This window comes from Danio rerio, chromosome 25 (genome assembly GCF_049306965.1).
Source record: "Danio rerio strain Tuebingen ecotype United States chromosome 25, GRCz12tu, whole genome shotgun sequence".
NCBI lineage: Eukaryota > Metazoa > Chordata > Actinopteri > Cypriniformes > Danionidae > Danio > Danio rerio.
This window is the reverse complement of record NC_133200.1, coordinates 13,000,564-13,024,000: the sequence shown is the minus strand read 5'-3', so window position 1 is coordinate 13,024,000 and position 23,437 is coordinate 13,000,564. Positions and strand designations below refer to the sequence as shown.

Below are 23,437 nucleotides of genomic sequence, written 5' to 3'. Positions count from 1 at the left end.
GAAATATTAGAGGTGTAATAGTGATATAATGGTGTTTTAGGACAGATAAGAGAGCTGCGGCCCTCAGATGATTGGATGAATTGATTAATAACACCTCAAGCTGTTTGGCATTAGTTTTGCCATATTAACATTCAAAGGTTTTCCTCAAATGGACCATTTTATGTTTTCATTATGTAATATCAATAATTTAAGGCTTCCAAATGAGTGAAAAGCTAGTCTCGCAGTGTTCCTGTTGAATTATTTCAGTGCCAATGCTGGATAAAAGAGTGCTTTTTGCTGGAACAAACATTTAGTTCATGATTGATTCTTTGTTTGGGATTGCCTATACTAAGATGACACTTTGTAATATCTAGATTTCCTCTCTGGAAGGCGAAGCGGATAATAGTATCAGCTCAACAGGGAGATGTTTTTACAGCCCTGTTTCCAGTCACTTTGTAAGGCCACTAGAGGGGATAGTGGTAACCTTTTCCAGCATTGATACTGAAAAGCCAGAGTTCACAGATCCCCGCATGCATCTAAAGTCCAGTTTATTTGAGGGGTAGTTGTTTTGCTTTTGAGATTTAATGTATTTTTAGTGCAGCATCTGTAGAGATTTCAGCACCACCGATGTTGGACAGCTCCTGCAACTCACCCACAATGCTGGTTATTCATTGCATATTTCAACGTGTTTACTTATTTGACAAACTTCTAGTCTTTACTAATGGAAATCTGAAAATGGAGATTTCTAATATGGGGTACTTTGGGAACACGATTGAGAGGTTTCCTGAAAAAGAGGCCTACATTTTTTTTTTAAGTTGGCATTCCCTGACGAGTCATCAACCCACTTCTATTGTATTCACTCGACCTTGACCAATTTACAAATGATGGTGGTTCTCCTTCAGGCCAACTCGCTTTAATGTTGCTATTAGAGCTAAAGTGAGGTGAAGCTGAAATCTTTGGGAATTTCGAGGCCGTTTAGAGGAGATCGGGGGCGTGTTGTCACGTGGGTGATTGGAGTCAAAAGAAACATTACAGTTTGCATATAAATTTGTGAGCAATTCCATTTTAATTAAAGCCAATCTTAAATTACATTTTTAACTATTATTTTTTTAAATTCTAATGATTTCTTTACTAATTCTATGTTTTCGTGAATCAAAATCTGAGTTTTATTTTTGGTTTATAGATTTGTCTATTTGTTTATTTGTGTTATTTATCTAGGTATCAGATTGAGAAATGTGGCTTAAACTAGTATTGGAAAAATTATAATAGATTCAATTTCAATAAGTATTAAAAAAAAGTATTAGTTCTGTCTGATGTTGATAAATTTTATTTCATTAACAAAATATTTTCACTATTATCAGATTATTATTGATGTTTATTTTCCGATTATTACCTACTTATATTTATTTTATATTTAAAATGGTTAATAATAATGTTTATTTTTCTAATATTACTTATCTATATTTACTTTAGGTCAGAGAAACAAACACATTTTTATTTTATTTATTTAAAACGGTTAATGTTTATTTTTCTATTATTGCTTATTTATATTTACTTTATGTCAGAGAAGCAAAAATATTTTTATTTATTTATTTAAAACAGATAAAATGTTTATTTTTTCTATTATTACTTATTTATGTTTACTTTAAATCAGAGAAACAAACACATTTTTGTTTATTTAGTTATTTAAAACAGTTAAATTGTTTATTTTTTTATTATTACTCATTAATATTTACTTTAGGTCAGAGAAACAAACACAGTTATGTATTTTTTTAATTTTTTTATTTATTTATTAATTTAAAATCTTTAATAATAATGTTTATTGTCCTATTATTACTTATTTATATTTACTTTAAGTTAGAGAAACAAACACACTTTTATTTATGTATTTATTTATTTAAAACAGTTAATAATAATGTTTATTTTTTAATTATTACTTATTTATATTTACTTTAGGACAGAGAAACCAAAACAGTTATTCAATTATTATATTTATTTCAAATGGTATTGTTGTCTTTTAAAATATCTTTTGTTGGATTGCAGAGACACTATATACTGTATTTATATACTCTGTTATATTCATAAAATCTTTACATCACTGCAAAACATTACAATTCGAAATGTTTTTAAAAAGTATATAAAATATTTATAAACTTTAATGTATTGCTTTTGTCTTGATGGCAAATCGTTTTTCCAGCATGTGATCTTTTTATATATATATATGCTTAAGGAACCACACTGTAAAAAAAAATATGACAAAAAGTCAAGAAAACAAATAATTCTATGTTGCTTTATCTTATTTTATGTAGCTAATCAGGTTTCTACTCATTTTCATGAGTAGTTATACAAAGTTATACAAAGTTTAACTTAATATTTTTAATCAATTTGATTAAATTAAATTTGATTGAGTTGAGATGACAAGATCTTGATTGAGCTAAAAAATGTAAGGCAGCTAAAAACTTTTTTTTTACAGTGCATTTTTTTATTTTTTATTTTTTTATGAGTATTGAAATAATTTTTAGAACATTTTGAATCAGTTTTAAACTGCAAGCTTATCACATTGTTGCTGATTAAAAGTACACTGTAAAAAATGCCGGGTTTCACACAATCCCTTCAGGTAGTCACAACGCAAATCATTTAAGTTCATTTAATAATTTACAAATTTAAGTGGATTGAACATTAAACAATGAATTTGTCCCCAAAAAAACCTTAAAGATTGTGTTGTTTCAACTCATTTTAAAGAAGTAGTTTAAACAAGCAGCAAAAGTCATTTTTGAGTCTATTAATAGTCTTTTCTATAGACAAATCTTGTTTTCTATTAAAAAAAAGTTGTGGCTGTTAGAAATACATGTGACAACTAGTCCTAGTCTCTTCTACATAGTGAAAAGTGCTTACAGCCATGAATTGTTGCAATGGAGAAAATCCAGGACAGAAATGATTTAATTATATGCAAACAATAAAGGGTTTCCTGCATACTGGGACTGCAGCTTAAACACAAGTTAATTTGGTTTTGTTGTGCGGGCGTCGTGTATTACAAGGCCCCTTTTATTTACCGCTCACTAATCAAATGTGTACTGTATTATTAAGCATCTGTTGTTTGGAATATTACCGTTTCTGAAATTTACAGCGGCCATAAATGCGTTTCTGTACATTTAAGTGTGGCTTATTTAACCACTAGAAAGCACATTAAAAACAGAATCATGGAGAGAAAGGTACACAAAATAGCATCACAATTATCACTACAACTCACAAAGATACAGTAAAACTAGTAAGTAATCATATTTATTTGCCTAATTGGTGTTTGAAGTTGATGTTTTTGCAGTTTGCTTTTGAGATAAATCTAAAGTAGAGATTTAAGCCACGTGTGCAGTTGTTTTTACAGTGTTTCATTTCTTCTTCTGAGCTTTGTTGTATTCTTCTGTTTTGTTGTGCATCAGAGTAATCAAGTACCCTTAGTGTTGCTCATTTGTTTCCATCAAGCCTATCCATTACGCTAATTGTCTTTTTTGTACTCTCAATAATGGTATTTCTGTATTAGCAGTGCTATTCTTTTATTTCGCTAATGGAATGTCATAATGCGTGGACAGAATATAAACGCTATACCAGGTCCCTCTTGTTTAACTCTTTACGTCGTATCAAAATTGCTTTAAGTCATTTGAAAAGCATACACAATTCTGTAGTTTGTCATGTTTTCTGGTAAGATTAATGTTATTTAATCTTTAATGTTATTTAATGTTATTTAAGCACTATAATGAAAAGGATTTCTTTTATAATGCAGAATTTTCATGTGTATTAAGAATAAGGTATGTGTGGGTTTGTTGAACTTATAAGGTTCATGTCTTAGATTAAATCTAAGTGAATAATAATAATAATAATAATAATAATAATAATAATAATAATAATAATAATAATAATAATAATAATAACAATAATTTATAATAATAATAATAATTTATAATAATATTATTAATAAATAATAATAATAATAATAATAATAATAATAATTAATATTATTATTATGTAACTTATTATAGACTGCATTGCATCTGTATTATTGTTATTAAATAAGTTGCTTTTGTTTTTATGAAAGTTTTGTATGAAATAAAACAATTTAATTTTATAAAATTTGATTAATTTATTTTTCATTTACTATATATATATATATATATATATATATATATATATATATATATATATATATATTGTGTTATTGTAATATATATGTATTATATAATAAGTAATTAAAACTATTATGTTTAGAAATGTGTTGAAAAAAATCTGCTCTCCATTAAACACGGGAAATTTGGGGAAAAAACAGGGGCTAATAATTCAGGGGGGCTAATAATTCTGACTTCAACTGTAATATCTATATCTATCTATCTATCTATCTATCTATCTATCTATATATATATATATATATATATATATATATATATATATATATATATATATATATATATATATATATATATATATATATATATATATGAATGGTATGTATATTAAGGGTGTGACAACATGCTTACTCCACGAGATGAGACACACGTACAGTACATACAAGAAAAAAAAGTTACATTTGTGAATTTTTTTCATGTCAATTATACTATTGATATATTTTTTGTATAAAATGTATTATTTGCATAAAATGTATTATTATTATTATTATTTTAGTTTTTATTAGTTTTTTTTATAACCTTACTATTATTAAGATCACTTGTGTTAGCTTTATTGACTGTATTTTTATTCATTTTTATGCAGTCAGTGTAGCATCAAATATAAATATTTTTAATATATTTACTTATTGATCTGCTTTCCTACCTACATACAAGCCTATACTAACCCTAACCCTTACCTATCAGTTAAAGTGTTGTATACTGCTTCCGTTTTCCTCTTTCTATTCCGTCGCAATTTCATTTTTTCCTCCTCATGAGCTGAGTTTTATTAAGCATTCAGCGTGTGTGTTGTTTGTAATGGAACAGGGAATTTATTGGCCACCAGTGCTAAAAAAACAAAACAAAAAAAACAAGTCGCTTATACACTATTGTTGATCATCCATTCATCCAGTCTCCTTTCGGCATCCCAAGGGTCTCTGTGTCTATAGACTGCCGTCTGAAAGCCTAATTTCATGTGTGATTAAAAAAAGAGTGGATTAGCAACAGTTTCAGATAGTCCTGCTCCCCCTGAAAATCTAAATGGAGCTACATTTGCAAAGATCTCCAAAGCTCAATTACACCAAAGCCTTTCAGAAAGCGTTTTTTTTCCCCAAGTAAAGCAGCCGTTGCAAATCGGCACCTATAAAAGCCATCAGCAATGTCACGTACCTGCTTGATAGATGGAAAAGGGATGAAGAAAAAAAAAATAGGCCATTCATTGAAGAACATTTTAATGGAAATTCAAACTGTGTCGACTGTATACTGATGTGTTGTGCTCGTCGCTGTGTGTTAGAAAGATGGTTTCTTTCGTTTTACTTCACCCGCCTGCTTGATTGCTGCTTTCAGGTAATCAAACAATAGCTTCGGGGCACAAATGGATCTATAATTACACTCCTTATGTGACGATCAAACTTCTTTCTTGAGCAGGAACCAGGAAGAGAGAGTTTGTTGCCTTTTAACAAGGCAAAATGTTGACTGAGCTTTCAAAAGTCGTTGGAAGGGATATTTCACCCCTAAATGAAAATTTACTTACTATTTACTCACCCTAAAGTGATTCCTTTATGGATTTAGTTATTTTTAGGGTTGAACACAAAAGAAGATATTTTGAAGAATGTTAGAACGCTGCAAACATTCTAGAGCAGAAAAAACAAATACCATGTAAGTCAATGGTCACCGTTTTCCAATATTTTCAGAAAATCTACTTTTGTGTCAGAAAAAAGATACTCAAACTTGTTTTTGACATGTGAAGGGTGAATAAACGTTGACAGAGCTTCAAATTTTGGGTGAACTATCTCTTTTAATCTCCCTTCCCTCCATTTTGATGCTTGGTTTGAACTTCAGCAGATTGTTGTAACCATGTCTATGCGCCTAAATGCATTTAGTTGCTGACATATGATTGGTTTATGAGATGCAGTGACCTATTGCTGGCACTCTTATTAATATCATATGAGCAATGTATGCTTTAAGTATATTTCCATTGATATTTTACATTTTTTAGTACACCTGGGTGACTTGGAACATATTTTTTTATCAAACTATGACCTCCTGTTTCATGGGGGTATAAATATGAGGTAACACAAAGGCCAAACTTACTCAATCATTCATCACATTGGGTTAAACCAAAGAACAGAGTGGGGATTTGCAGAAAAAGGTTAGTTCAGCCAAAACTGAAAGTATTTCATCACTCACTCATCCTTCACTTGTTCCGAACCTGTTTGAGTTTCTTTCTTCTGTTGAACATACAAGAAGAAACAGTTAATTATTGACTTTCTTAAAGGGTCACAGAACACCAAAACACATTTTTTGAGATCTTGACAGTCATATATGTGTCCCACACTGCTTGAAAACACTATTAGGACACATAAATAATAATAAAAAAAAGTTATTGCAAGCAAATTCGTTTTGAAAAGAAATTTTGAAGCTACATCACGGCCATGAGATCCTTGTGGGAATTCCAGCGTGTAAACAGGATGTCTGTACCGGCGAGTACAACTTGATGTCTTTGATATTAATCATTAATTCAAAAGATAGTCTTGGTTTAAACCAATCAGTGCGCTCTATTGGGAATGAGGTGCAACTTTATTAATGTGCATGATAGCTGCGAAGACTGTTTTTACCTGTTACAGTGTTCAGACAGCAGGGAGACGCCAACAGTTGCCAACTGTAATTAAAACAACTGGAAGAGGAAAGTTTGGATACATGGGTCGTCAGTGTTGTGTTTATAAATGTGCTGCAACAAAGTTTTTGTTTTCAATTTCCCACGATGAAAGCGCAGCTGGAATCACTTGTGGGTTACAGTGGTCTGCTAACACGCGACAAAAATACGTTTGTAAGGAGCATTTTTTACCCGAGAGCTTTTCGCATCTGCAAATGGAGAAATCCGGATTTGACACTCGTCTCCATTTTTAAAAAAAAAAGACGTGGTTTCAGTTTGTGTTGATTGTCCTGTTTCTACAGATTTGGTAAGTGTGTGATCAGTGTTCTTTGTTCATGTTTATTCAAATGGAAAAGTTAGTATCAGCAGTACTCTTTCAGTTTTTAAAGACATACCTTAGTCAAAATGATTTAGTTTCTATATATTTACAGTATGTTAATATCACTACAATATTATGGGCTAAAACATCCGCTGTAATTGCTGCTCTTTAAATGTAAACATGTAAACACCACAGTCAAACGTGTAGGATTTTCGCCGTATTTTGTGACAGGATAGTCTATTGACCTTATTCTCTGTGGACGAGCGGGCGCTGCCATTTGAATCTTTTTGGCACGAGACTTCCGGTCTCATTCACTTCCATTCATTTTTAGACATTAAAAACTGCTCGTTTCGCTGTTTGATGTTGCAAACTGATATTTCCTTGTTATATTATTCTACTTGGTCTGTATAGTCATGCAAACATTTGTTTGTAGAGCAAGTAGTTTGACCGTTTTTTGCCGTTTATTATTCCTTGTCATTTCTCCCATAGGCAACTGAAACGGAAGTTCTAAAACAATCGCGAAAACAGGCGCACTTCCGCATTTTAGAATAAGGTCAATACACACACGGCTTTCTGACGCTAGCTACCAAGTACATCTAAGTTACAGCGAAATGCAGAGTTTTTTTTTTTCTCCATTATGGCGTGCGTTATCATGCATTCCATTAAAACTACACTCTTCCGGCAGTTTCTCGATCCAATATCTCGTTTGTCACAGGGGCATGCATAAAATGTAATTAAATGAAAGTGAAAGTACCAAACTGCAGTTAAAGTTGACAAATCCATAATTTGGCAAATAATGCATTTCATGGCTCTTTAATGTTTGATTTTGCTACATGGAGGTCACTGGTTGCAGGTTTTTCAACATTATTCAAAATCTTCTTTTGTGTTGAGCAGAGTAAAGATACTCATAAACGTTTAAAACCACTTGAGGGAAAGTAAATAGTGTAAATTTTCATGTTTGAGTGAACTATTCCTTCACAAAATATGTGTATTAGCAGTAAAAAAAAATAAAAAAACACACACTGAAAATATATACTTCCATCATCAGGTTTTCGATAATTAAGAAATTTCAGTTTGCTCATATTTACAGATGGTGTCAGGGATGTAATTTAAGGCCACTGTTCTTGTGTGAACCTTTATACAATAGATCATTCTGATTCTTGTTTCTGATTGGTTGAGGCCTTTCCAGCTCTGTAATAATCTACCAGTATCACCACTGTAACCTCTTTACCTGTATGTGTCATGTTGTCACAATACTCAATACTCAGTAAAAATAAAATAAAAAATAAAAATAATACAGTACCAGGTTTTTTTTTTAAAGTTGTATCTCGGTTAAGATTGATAATTGGATATCGCAGCCTGTTTATCAACAGAAAATGCAGTCAAACATACATTACATGGAAGAAGTTGCACTGTTCAACTAAAATGCTCAGATGTAGGCTACTCTTTGCTAAGCCCTAACACTGATGCAATTCTCTTTTTGTAAGATGATTTACCGGGAACCAATATGAAGTACAAACTCTTCCTAAATAATAAAAAAATAATTAAAATAAATCTAAAAATCCTAAATAAAACATCAACAAATGATCATCGCTTCTGTATCCTATTGAGAAAACCCCTCACTGGCTGTGATGTATATCTCTATAGTGGTTAAACAAGAAATATAATTGTTTTAGGGTTTATTTAACAGCAAAATCTGGCCTCTGTCATCTGTTATTTGTTCAGGAGCAAATAGATTTGACTGAGTTTAACAGATTTATTTGTTTAACTTTACATCATTTGGCATTATAATTCTGAAGAAATGCATCTTAGATCAAGGTCTTGTTTTTGTCACAAATAAGACATTGCAATACTCATGATGCATTGTGTTGTTTTTTAAACTGGCAATGTTGGCATTTGACTCTCTATAGTTTTTTTTCTTCTTATTTTACACACCTGTGCCCTAAAACTCTTGTATAAATACAATATCGCACATGTGTCCATGTTATATGGCTCTGTATCAACACTCTGAGAGCTAGATACAGTCAAACCAAAATGTATTTTGCAACCTTCAACATTTCTCACACTAACACAGTTTGTTCGCTGTTGTTTAGAAATTGGTTATAAAATATGACAAGAACTTGCGTTTAAACTGTCAGAACAAATCCCTCTTGATAATGTCAGACAACTTTGACAGTAAGGCACATTATGCAAGAACTATTCAGACAGTTTGTTGTATGGCAATATTTACACCACTATCAATAAGTTGGTTCACCCTTATCCTCAGTGACAGCCTAGTCTCTGCTGTCAAGCAGCTTCATGAAAACCTGAACCTCAATATTTTCCCAGATTCCCTGCACAGCTTCTTTAGTTGGGTTTAGTTCACTGTACGATGATTTCTCGGGTATAACGCTACAGTTTGCTTTATTTTTCTATTCTCACTTGCATTTATGACCTATATTGTCCTGCATTAGCTAGTGTAAACATGTCTGAATACCTTTTTCTTAGACTAAGTTAATGTAGTGCCATGTTGCGAGAGTTCCATCACATCAGCAGTCAAGAGATACCTTAACACGGATAATTCTTCTGGAATCTACCAATGCCTCTGGTTGGTAAACACAATAAAATATAGTTCATTTTGGCTATATTTAACAGCAATATCAGGTCTCCTTACCATTTAAACTTCTTCTGGTATCTACCCCTGGCTCTAGTGTACCTATAGTTTGTAAACACAAAATGTAATTCATTTAGGCTATAATCACCAGCAATATCTGTTCCCTGTAATATGTTAACCATACCATGGATACCTCTTCCGGAATCTACCTCTGGCTCTGGTGTATCTATCTAATGTATAGTTGGTAAACGCGACATATAATTCAATTTGGCTGTATTTAACAGCAATTTCTGGTCTTAGTCAAATGTTAACCTTATTACGGATGCTACTTTTGGAATTTACCTCTTTCTCTGGTGTATCTATAGTTGTTCAACATTTGTTCAACATGAAATATAATTTATTTTAGCTATATTTAACAGCTATATCTGGTCTTAGTCATATGTTAACCTTACCCATCTATAGTTGATAAACAGGAAATATAGTTAATTTTGGCTTTATCCAGTAATATCTGTTCTCAGTCATATGTTAACCACGGATACTTCTTATGGAATCCCCTTCTGTCTCTGGTGTTTGTATTTACAGTTGATAAATTAAATATGATTATTTTTGGCTATATTTAACAACAATATCTGGTCCCAGTCATATGTTAACCACGGATACTTCTTCTGGATTCTACCTCTGACTCTGGTGTATGTGTCTGTTGTTGGTAATAGGCTTGGGCGGTATCCAAATTTTGATATCATCAAACCTCCTCCCTATTTTACCTCGGTATCCGGTATTATCGTGCATAATAAAAAAAATTATGACTCAGACAATTAAGGCTCAGACAGCGTCACCAAACTGTTGGCTTGTGCCTAAACCATTTAGAAACTGAATACCGTATATGGGATTTTAGGTTGGCGGTCACCTGTTTGTCTTGTTCGTTTTGGAGATCTGCATTGGACACTCTCATTAGCATGCACGCACAGAGAGAAAGAGACAGAGAGAGATACAACACCAAGAAATGCATAGCACAATGCTCTCTCTCTCTCTCTCTCTCTCTCTCTCTCTCTCTCTCTCTCGCTGTCCCTGAGCGCCTGCTCCCTTTCAAATTACACCAGAGTTACCGTATATATTTATATATATTTATTATTTAATACTTGTCTCCTATTTAAGTGCATTGTTTTTTTATGACGGTATAACGGTATTGAAACTGACACTGCTGCTATTTTTAGATCCCGGTGTATACCATATTACCGTATTACCGCCCAAGCCTAGTTGGTAAACATGAAATATAATTCATTTTGGATGTATTTAACAGCAATATCTGGTCTTAGTCATATGTTAACCTAACCATGGATACCTCTTCTGGAATCTACAGTCTCCAGTATTTTTTTTTTTTTAAACTGAAGGTATTACTTACTATCTGATGCGATTGGAGCCACAGCATCAGTTGTTTTAGTTTCACTATCTTTGACTCCTAAGGCGTCTTTTGTGCTGGCAGGTGTATTTATGTGCAAGGCCAGCTAATTTCAGCACAGCCTGTCTGGCTGCGGCTGCTGGAAACCATGTTAGAAGCTGTGAAATCATCCATGGCATATGTTGTACTATAGGAGAAGCTGGTAGAGGTGAAGCGGGTTATTATTATCCGAGGTAGTGCGGTAGGATCCCATTTGCATCAGCTCTTTTATTTATTTATTAGTTTTATTTCGGTCGGTCTCATGCCCTGGATGTAAAACCCCTGTGGGAAAGGTCATGAGGATTGGGACGGTATGGAAATGCTTGCTCTGGGCTTTGAGAAATGCATAGAATATTCATGGGGTTTGTGGATGTTGTGTGAAACATGTCGGAGTAATCAGGCCCCAACTCTTTCCGTGCGGATGTGATATGGGAAGTGATATAAAAGTTTGCTTTTTTGAGATATGATTGCTGATTATATTTTTAATATTCCCAATGACAGATTAATATCTGTTTGGAGTCTCATAGATGGACCATTGGTAACATGATTGTTATTTTTCATGTTCAATATCATATGATTATTTTATTTTATTTTAAAGTCTAACTTTTTTGTCAGTCTGTCTATCATAATATTTTATTTTTTATTTATTTGTTTTATTTAAAGTCTAACTTTTATGTTAGTATCTCTGTCTGTCTGTCTATCATAATAATTTATTTAATTAATTAATTAATTTATTTTAAAGCTAACTTATGTAAGTATCTCTCAGTCAGTCTGTCTGTCTATCATAACAATTTAATTTAATTTAATTTAATTTAATTTAATTTAATTTAATTTAATTTAATTTAATTTAATTTAATTTAATTTAATTTAATTTAATTTAATTTAAAAGCCCAACTTTTATGTAAGTATCCCTCTGTCAAGCTGTCTGTTATCATAAATATTTTTATTTTATTTTATTTTATTTTATTTTATTTTATTTTATTTTATTTTATTTTATTTTATTTTATTTTATTTTATTTTATTTTATTTTATTTTGTTTTATTTTAAAGCCTAACTTTTATTTTAAAAAAGTGTCTGTCTATCTGTCTGTCTGTGTATCATAAAAATAATTAATAACTGGTGGGTTATCTTCAATTTAAATAACTTTTTTATTATTTATTTATTTTGTTGATATTGATATGAATTCAATTTAAACAAATAATTTTTATAAATTAATTTAATTTATTTATTTAATACATTTTTCAGTTTTAAAAACAAAATATTTAATTTATTTTTAATAAACATTCCATTTCAATATTATTTTGTGTATTTATTCATAAAAGTTTAAGTTATCCATTTTCAAAGCATTTCATTCGCGTAACTGCAGCACATTCTGGCACTTTAAATATAGGGCTGTCTCAAGCATAAATATTTTACATTCTAAATTAAAATATTTATAGATATATTAAAAAAATAATAAACAGATGAGAGTGAGAGGGTGAAGGACAACCATCAAATGATTTAGAAATCAGCTCTCTAATTTCTCCCATCCTAATTACCTGAAGCTCATTTTGTAGCGTTTAACAACTAGAGACCAAACTACTTTAAAGAAGCAGGTAAAATCCAATAACATCTGCCTCATTTCTTCCTTCACTTTAGTTTCGGTAATTGTTAGCTCCGTCTTCTTTGCAGGAAAATCAAACCAACCTCATGCATTAAAAACAAAACAGCTTCTGTTTGAAAAAACGGGCGGTTAGCTTAAAGGCCTTTTTAATGACGAAAAAAGGAGCTCGTTTGCTAGTCTGAAGTTTAAGAAAAGTCCTTGTTTTATTTAGTTCCTATTTGTTTACAGAAGCACAGGTGCAATCTGTCAGTTTTGGGGGAGCCTCAGGTGTGGGATCAAAAGAAGAAGAAAAAAAAAAAACAACAACACCTGTGTTTTTAGAAATAGTCTTGTTGATGTTTTTTTTAACCTAGAAAACTCCAGTGGTGTAAAATCCACTACATTTATAAACCCTTTGTGAACTTTTCTTTGATGATAATAAAACAAACATGTTTTTTTATCATGATTATTAAGTTCTAGCAATACAATTATCTAATAACAATAAAAATGTTAATAAATAATAATAATAATAATAATAAGAAGAAGAATTAAAAAAGAATAATAATAAACGTTCTTTTTTTGTAACAGCAGTGTAAAATAATTATATTATTAGTATTCTGAAAAGTAAGTTTAATAAAGGTATTTGTATAATAATGATAGTAATAATAATACTTTATAATAGTAGTATTAATAATAAAAAAAAATAATAATAATATAGTATTTGTAATATATTTATTTATTAGTAGCAGCAGTATAATAAAAAATTGATGTTAGTTGCATTAAAGAGTTAAAAATGTTTGTAGCAATAAAGATATTTGTTTAATAGTAGTAGTAGTAGTAGTAGTAATATTAATAGCAGTACTTGAAATGAATAGTTAATTAGTAGTTTATATTAACTATATTATTATTATTATTATTATTATTATTATTATTATTATTATTATTATTATTATTATTATTATGACTATTAATATTATGTTGTTGTTGTTGTTGTTGTTATTGTTGTTGACATATAAAATAGCCAGCAGTGTAGTGTCTGCTTGTTTTATAAGTTCTTATGACCTCTTCTTTGACCTTGAGAGCTCAAAAAGCTTTTTGTTTTATCCATTAATGTACAATATTAGTGACATAAGCTTATGCATGAATGAACATGTCATGCACATTATCAATAATATTTCAGACACAGCAGCATGTTAATAACCTACGAAGTCAGCTCTGGCTTTGGCTAATGTATTATTTGTATAATAATAGTATTTGTATAATAATAGTAATAATAATAATAATAATAATAATAATAATAATAATAATAATAATAATAATAATAATAGTAGTAGTAGTGGTAATAATAATAATAATAATAATAATAATAATAATAATAACAATGTTGTTTATTAATAACAGCTGTATAAAATAATATTAATATTATTGCAAAAATTGTTTGTTTATTATTATTATTATTATTATTATTATTATTATTATTATTATTATTATTATTATACATGTGTAAGTTATTTGATAGTTTGTTTGTTCATTAATTAATTTGTCAATTTATTTAGTCATTTATATACAATTTTATACAACATATTAATTTGAACATTCATTTAAGTAACACTAGTATACTATAATTATTGATAAAATTAGTATTATATTCGTACAATACAAATAGTAATTAGGTAATTACAAAGGTAATTTTACTATACTGCTCAGTACATAATTGCTACATAACAACCATAATAATAATCATAATATATTGTTAATCATATTAATAATAATAATAATAATAATAATAATAATAATAATACATGCATAAATTATTTATTTGTTAATTAATTTTTGTATTAATCAATATAATAATTCAGTTTTTATTTATTCATATTTTTTGCAATTTATTCAAACAACATTATCATGATATAATTAATAATTAAATTAATAATATTATACAATTATAATTAGTGTTTAAATAATTAGGGTTTAAATAATAGTAGTAATACATTTATTTTTACTGCTACTACTACTACTACTAATAATAATTATAATAATAATAATAATAATAATAATAAGCAGTACACATAGTAATTAGTAAATAATAATAATAATTATAATCATCATCATCATCCTCATCAACATCATCATCATCATCATCATCATTATTATTATTATTATCATAAAGCCCTTTGGATGGCCTTTTCTTTGACCTTGAGAACTCAACAAGCTTTTATGTTTGTCATTATGTTATGATATTAGTGACGCAAGCACACGCATGAATGCACATGTCATGTACATTATCAATAATATTTCAGACACCGGAGCCTTTTAATAACCCACTAAAACAGCCTGAAGAATGCAAAAGCTCTCACTAATGTGCAAAACATTGATTTCAGCGTGAACAGACCCTAGTACAGTAATGACCAGCGTCCATCTCCATGACCCCTGTTGCTCATAATGTGTCCTTTATGATAACCATAATGACAGAAAGATCAATAAATAACAGCATATCCCAGAAAAACATGATGTTGCGGACGCAGACATGAACATGTGACTCATTTGAGGTCACGTTAATGTGTTTGTTTGCATTTTTCCATTTAATGTCATATTGAGTGCCTGCGTTCAGTCATAAATAATGTTAAATTAGGGCAACGTTTGATATTGATTTGAGATTCTTTCTGTAACTTTAAAATAGGCAGATTTTTTTTTTTTTCTGATATGGGGTTGATTGAGTTCAGAGATGGAAATCTGCTGTGTAAGACACGTGATGATAGTGCTGGACTGCTGTAAATAATAATATTTTTCCCCACAGAAATAATAATAATAATAATAATAATAATAATAATAGTAATAATAGGTGAGGCAGTGGCGCAGTAGGTAGTGCTGTCACCTCACAGCAAGAAGGTCGCTGGTTCGAACCTCGACTCAGTTGGCGTTTCTGTGTGGAGTTTGCATGTTCTCCCTGCCTTCACGTGGGTTTCCTTCGGGTGCTCCGGTTTCCCCCAAAGTCGAAAGACATGCAGTACAGGTGAATTAGGTAGGCTAAATTGTCCATAGTGCGTGTGTGTGAATGTGTGTGTGGATGTTTCCCAGAGATGGGTTGCGGCTGGAAGGGCATCCACTGCATAAAAACTTTCTGGATAAGTTGGCGGTTCATTCCGCTGTGGCGACCCCGGATTAATAAAGGGACTAAGCCGACAAGAAAATTAATGAATGAATAATAATAATAATAATAATAATAATAATAATAATAATAATAATAATAGTTCACATTTATAATTATATTTAAACGTATATTAAATAAAATAAATTAAAAGGTCATTTTAATTGTTATATAACTTAGTAGCAGCAGCAGCAGTATCGCTGACAATTAATACATTTATTAATTATTAATACAATTTAATTGTGCATTGTTTATTAGTAGCAGTGTAAAATAAATAATTGGACATAATATTTATTTAATTAAATAATAGTAATAAAAATAATAATAATAATGATAAGAAGAAACACATTTTAACCGACCAAAATAAAATAGTTTTATTCACTCCTCCTTTGTTTTAACAATATAATTGGACCTTTCTTGTTCACAAACACAAAGATTTTAGTGGCGTTTTCTGAACTTGAGTTTATTACGGCTGAGAGATTATTGCAAATTCACTACACATCCATACTGATGTGCGGCAATAAATTTAGCTAAATTGACATGCAAACATAAAGTGTAGTGCAAATATACCCCTTTATTAACCATAGGCTGTTAAAGAAACAGAAACGGTAGAATGTGATGACATCAATAATATGCAAATTGACGTATGACGTAATTAACGACATTTAGCGACTTTTCATTGAAAATAGTTGGCAACAGTGCACCTCTTTACTTTTGTCTGCAAAACCCCTCCCCCCATGCTCTTCACTTTCGTCTGCGACACCTATCACACACCACTTACCATCTGCGCTCTTCACTTTCGTCCACGACATCGCCACCCCTTGCCCACCCCTCTTCACTTTGGTCTGCAAAACCCCTCCTCCTACATAATTTACTTTAGTCTGCAACACCTGCCCCCCCATCCACAACCAAACACATGGCTACGGTGTAAATATTCAGTACAGTTACAAGCTTATTGCCACATTATATCGTTGTCAATGTGGCAACATGATACTTTTGTCTTCGCGGATTTCCTGAAGATAAATACCAAACAATAATGCAACTGGAATAAGTACAGCAGTCGCCATCGTCAATCTCATATGAAGTAAGAGCCCGCGAGGACATAAGGGCTGTCCTATTTCTTAGGGGTAAATTTTAAAGCCCTTTCCCTTTACACTCTGTTTCAAGGGGAAAGGGATTGGGATTGGGCCTAAATAGGGAAATAGGATTGGGATTGGGCCTAAGTTTCTCAGCTCACTCTGCTGGCTTTACGTGCTGAAGTTGAGTTGAGATGAAATGATGGCCGCTGTTGTTGAAACAGTTTGATGCAGAAACTCTCCTGCTGCTTCTACAAATAAGATGCACAGCGCTCTGTCAGACACACACTGTGAACACTTCTGTCTATGTGTTTGATGGGGAATCACTCACTGCATTTAGCTGAACACACTCACTTATGACAATGACAATCTTAAGGTCATCGTGTGGATGTTTGGAGATAATTGAGGTATAGGGTGTTGTTTTTGTTTTTTGTTGTTGCTGTTTTTTTTGTTTTGTGTGTTGCTCTTTTGTTTTTGGTTTAGTGTTTTTTTTTTTTTTGGTGTTTTGTCTTGTTTTGTGTGTTTTTTGCTCTTGTTTTTAGTTTAGTGGTTTTGTTTTGCTGTTTTCATTTTTAATGAATTTTTTTTGTGCTGTTTAGTTTCATTATTTGTTTTGTTCTGTTCAGTTTTTTTCCTTTTGTTTAATTTGCTAATCTGTTTTAATTTTGTTATTAATTTTTTTTGTTATTTTTGTTCTGTTCTTTACTTTCATTTTCAGTTTTTTTTTTGCTCCTTTGTTTTTAATTTAGTGTGTTTTGTTTTTCTTTTGTTTGTTTTTTGGTGATTTTCTTGTTTTGTGTTTTTTTGTTCTTGTTTTTGTGTGTTTTTTTAGTTTAGTGCTTTTGCTGTTTTTATTTTTTTGTTCTGTTGTGTTGTTGTTTTTTTGCTCTTGATTTTTCTTTTGTTTTTTTTAATTTGTTATTCTGTTTTAATTTTGTTTTATTTATTTATTTATTTTTTGCTGTTTTTTACTTTTTTGTTCTGTTCTGTCCTTTTTAGTTTTTAGTTAAGTTTAGCTTTTTAGTTTTGTGTTGTTTTTTGCTTTTTTTCTCGTGTTTTTGTTGTTTTGTTTTTATTTTAGTGTGTTTTGTTTTGTTAGTTTTTTGGTGTTTTTCTTGTTTTTTTGCTCTTGTTTTTAGTTTAGTGTTTTTGCTTTGTATTGTTGCTTTAATTTTTTTTCTTTTGCTATTTTGTTTTATTTTTTGTTTTGTTTGTTCTGTTAATTTTTTGTTTTGTTTATTTTTTGTTCTTTTGTTTTTTTCTTGTAGTTTTATTTTATTTATTATTTTCTATTTTTCTTATTTTTGTTTAGTTTTTGTTCTGTTCTCTACTTTTTTTGTTTAGTTTTGTTTATTTTTTCTGTTTTTTTTTGTTTGTTTCTTTGCTGTTTTGTATTTTTTGCTGTTTTTATTTCTTTTATTTATTTTTGTTTGGTTTTTGCATATGCCACAAAGCTTGAAAATATGTTTCTTTTTTTTACTTTTCTTTTGCAGCATGTTTTTGACAGCCCTGGTGTGCATACTGCCCATAATAACACTAACATAAACATTCTTAATGAAGTAATATTTTATGTGTGTGAATGGGTGTTTATGGATGTTTCCCAGTGATGATTTGCAGCTGGAAGGACATCCGCTGCGTAAAAAACAAATGCTGAATAAGTTGGTGGTTCATTTTGCTGTAGCGACCCCAGATTAATAAAGTGACTGAGCCGAAAAGATAATGAATGAATGAATTCATCTATAGTGCATGTCTTTGGACTGTTGGGGAAATCGGAGAACCTGCAGAAAAACACATGAACACGGGGAGAACATGCAAACTCCACACAGAAATGCCAACTGACCCAGCCCGGACTCGAACCAGCGACCTTCTTGCTGTGAGACTATAGTGCTAACCACTAAGCCATCGTGTCACCCTATATTCCAATATTTGTATTATTTTATTTTAGTTGCCAAATGGTGTCATTCTGCCATCCAGTTCTTTGTGTTATTATTACATTTTATTTTAATTATAAAAATGTATGTCTTATTGAATTAAATTTAGTTTTGTATTTTATTTTAAATTTGTTGTATTTATAATTTAATTGAATTTAACTGAACTTAGAGTTTGTTGTTTGTTTTTATTGAGTTTTATTTCCTTTGAATCATATATATTTTAACTTAGTTGTATTTAACTTTATAGTACGTTATGTTATATTTTATTTTAATGAAGTTCATGATAAAATAATCTTCATTGAGTTACTCTAGTTTTGCATAGATGCTTGTTTTCCCACAATACAACTATTAACAGTCATAATTCCTTCATAAAGACAAAGATCTCACATAGTGTCCGTAGACCATGTTTAAAATATATATATATTGATCTCGCTCTCCTTTCAGCACATGATAAAACCCCTTCCCCTCATTGCCCCTTCAGAAGACATATAATATCCCATCATCTCTTTATGGCAAGGAAAACTGTAAATGGACATTTTTCGCATCTGCTTTTCTGAGGCACCGAGGCAATTTTGAGCCCCAGTCGATGACGAAAGTTAATGAAACACAAGCACATCCCAGCGATTTTTCTCTAATTCAATAAAAACGCATCGATTGGGCCAAAAGTAATGGAATAACGGTGACAGTGACGTTTCAATCTACAATAATCTGCACTATAGATGGAGTTTTGGCTCTCAATCATGGAGATGTTGGAGGTAATTTCATCCGCCGCCGTTTTAGATTTCCTCCGTTTCATTTTCTCTTGCTCTCGTTTTTTTTTTCTGTCCCTCCTTCTTCTTTTTCTACTCCTTCTTGCGGCTGATCTTTTATTCATTGCATGGCTAATGAAGCGTCTGATAGACTGTGGTTCATTTTTTGGCAGAGAGCAGATGATGAGACGCGTCCACAGGTCGGCAGCAGCGGTGGCTTCTACCATCGTTTTCATGCATGCTGCTCTCTTTTGCTTTCTTGGGTATATTTGATGCATTTTTCTCCTTGGTTTATTTGGAGTGGTTAGGGAACATCCGAGGGTTTGGACATGATAGTAACGTGTGCAAATGTTTGCAGTCTGTTTTCAGTTCAGTAAACGCTAACGCTGGATATGCAGCATACAGGACTTAAAGCTTTGACTTACTTTATTTTATGAATTATAATGTATTTTTTATAAAAATAATCATATTAATAATTATAATAATAATAATAACAGCAAAAATCAAATTAAATAACCTTTTAAAATATTTATCAGAAAAAAAATATTTAAAAACACATAAACAATAAAATAAAACAACTACTACTGCTTATAATGATAACAAAATAAAATTAAGAATAAAAATAACTTACAATAACAACAATATTAGTACAAAATAATAATAATAATAATAATACAATAATAATAATAATAAGAAAAAACTAACAATAACAACATCAACATTAATACAACAACATATTATCATTACATTATTATTATTATTATTATTATTATTATTATTATTATTATTATTATAACTAACAAAAACAAAAAATAATAAAGTTAATAACTAAAGAAAAAAACACCACCACCACCACCACCAACAACAACAACAACAATAAGAAGAGGAAAAAGAAGAACTAACAATAACAAAAACAATGCTAGTACAAAATATTATTACTATTATTATTATTATTATTGTTATTATTATTATTATTATTATTATTATTATTATTTATTTATTTATTTATTTATTTATTTATTTATTTATTTATTTATTTATTTATTTATTTATTTATTATTTTTTAACCAGTATTAGCAACAATATTAGTACAAATATAATTAATGCATATTTTAAATTACTGTACTAAAAAATATAGAAAATGAAATTTATATGAAAACATAAAATATTAAATGTAATAGAATTAATTCTAATTATTTAAATTATTTTTAAAACCCTTAAACGAATTGATAAAAACAAACATGCACAAAAAAACTTTTTTTTAATTTCAATTTAATTTTGACAGCACAAATGCAGTTAATATGCATTTTTAAAAACTTATTTGAAATAAAAATAAAATGAAATGTATTTAATTTAACACAAAAACATTAAGTGTGGTAAAATGATGATGATGATGATGATGATGATGATGATGATGATAAAAATAATTGCTAACATATTAATTAAAAATAATAATAAAAAATATAATTAATACACACAGTTAAAGTCAGAATTATTACCCCCCCTCCTTTAATTTTTTTTTATTTTTTAAATGTTTCCCAACTAATGTTTAACAGAGCAAGAAAATTTTCACAGTTTCTGATAATATTTTTTCTTCTGTTTTATTTTGCCTAGAATAAAAGTGTTTTTTAAATTTTTTAAAAAAGTATTGTAAGGACAAAATCATTAGCCCTCTTAAGCAATATTTTTTTCCTCTATAATCTATACAATAAACCATCGTTATACAATAATTTGCCTAATTACCCTAACCTGCCCAGTTAACCTAATTAACCTAGTTAAGGATTAAAAAAAAAAAAACACTTTAAGCTGTACAGAAGTGTCTTGAAAAATATCTAGTCATTACTGTCATCATGGCAAAAATAAAATAAATCAGTTATAAGAAATGAGTTATAAAAAATATTATGATTAGAAATGTGATAAAAAAAATCTGCTCCCCCTTAAACAGGAATTGGGGGAAAAATAAAGAGGGGGCTAATAATTCTGTATATAACTGTATATAAAAATACAATAATGTTGAAAAAAAATGCAATAAAATGAATTTAAAAAAGCAAAAAAAGATTATAATTACATTAAGCTTAAGTATTTAAAAATGTAAGCTCCTAAATATATTATGGCAAAAATCAACCTGCCCCATTTTTAACAATTAATTAATTCATGAATTTTTTATTCTTTTGAAGATTAAAGTATATCAAAAAATGAGAGAAAGTGTGTAAAGGTTTCCACAACAATATAAAGCGGCACAACTATATTCATAATTGATTATGGAAAATAAACTATTTCTTGAGCAGCAAATCAGAATGATTTCTGAAGGATCATGGGAACAATATAATGTATATATTTTACTATATTGAAGAAAATAAATTCAGCCTTGATGAGCATCAGAGACTTCTTTTAAGAACATAAAAGATATTACTGCCCCCAAGCTTTTGAACGCAACATTATATAAATTATTTCCCCCCATGTGACACATCTGAAGATCTTCATTCCTTTCACCTTTTCTTCTTCTGCAACATTCCAAATCTCCCTACTAAGCTTTACACCTGTAGTGTCAATAGCAGGTAAGCCCGAACAGGCAGACTCTACACTTTTTGACTTTGACTGACATTTTAAAGCTAAAACAAGCCTTTCTGGAGGTTGAGGGCTTCCACATCGCCAGAGGGTCCAAGCTCTTTCTGATACTCATCGTCTTTCACAGAAAACACAGCAATGAGAAAACAAAAGTTGGCGTCACGAATGGGATCTTTAGAGGGCACCTCGATGCAGGTTGGGTTTAGTCACGTTTTGTTCCCTGAAAGTGTTTTTTTGGGAAGCTGTTTAGGATTCTGCAGGAGCTTTTTTTTCGTGATAAAAGGCTAAGTGGGATTTTGTCTCCAATCTTGGCCATTTCTCTGGGTAATGAAATGTTACTTCCCAACTGGAATTGGCTCTGTAAGGTCATTCTGATGGGGTCTTGAAAACTTGTTTCAGGATACAAGTCGCAGAACATCAGGATAAATGGACTGCCTTCTCCACCAAGTATGTATTGAAGTAGGAGTTTTCATGTTTACACAACTGCGTTTTTTGCCACAAATATACTTTTATGCATTTCGCCTTCTCGTTTACATAATAACAGCATTTTTAGGACTGAAAATGCTTAATTTTGAAATTGGGTGTTAACATTTTTAAAAAAGAGGTTTAAAGTTTTTGAAAACAGGTTTTGAAGTTTTTGAAAAGAGGTTCTGAAGTTTTCAAAATAGGTTTTGAAGTTTTTGAAAACAGTTTTTGAAAGCGTATTTTGAAGTTTTTGAATGCGAGTTTTGAAGATTTCGAAAACAGGTTACGAAGATTTCAAAAACAGGTTTTTAAGGTTTTAAAAACGGGTTTCAAAGTTTTTAAAAGGAGATTTTGAAATGACTTTTAAAGTTTTCGGAAACAGGTTTTGAAGTTTTTGAAAACGGGTATTAACGTTTTTAAAACAGGTTTCGAAGTTATTGAAAAGAGGTTTTGAAGTTTTTTGAAAACGAGTTTCAAAGTTTTTTTTTATATTTTATAAATAAGTTTGCAATAAAATGTTGCCTAAAGAGAAAGTTTGCATATTGGGAACTATATTTTGGGAACCAAATATGTTTGGGAAATGCAATTAATGCACTATATGTAATTATACACACAAATTATACACAACACCACCACCATTTTCCTCTCTCTATTGGTGATCTACATATGAAAAAACATGACTTTGCAGCACATTTTTATTTGTATGCTGTAATTAAATTATTTAGCAGTGTTTGCTCAAAGTGTTTATTGAAGAATTAAGCCTGCATTACACTGTAAATTTG

General features: G+C 30.2%; 1 protein-coding gene across 9 annotated transcripts in view; it reads left to right on the top strand.

Moving 5' to 3' along the window:
• The window catches only part of ntrk3a (neurotrophic tyrosine kinase, receptor, type 3a), a 441,878-nt gene that overhangs the window by 46,332 nt on the left and 372,109 nt on the right, over positions 1-23,437 (top strand). The gene's annotated exons all lie outside the window — the stretch shown is intronic.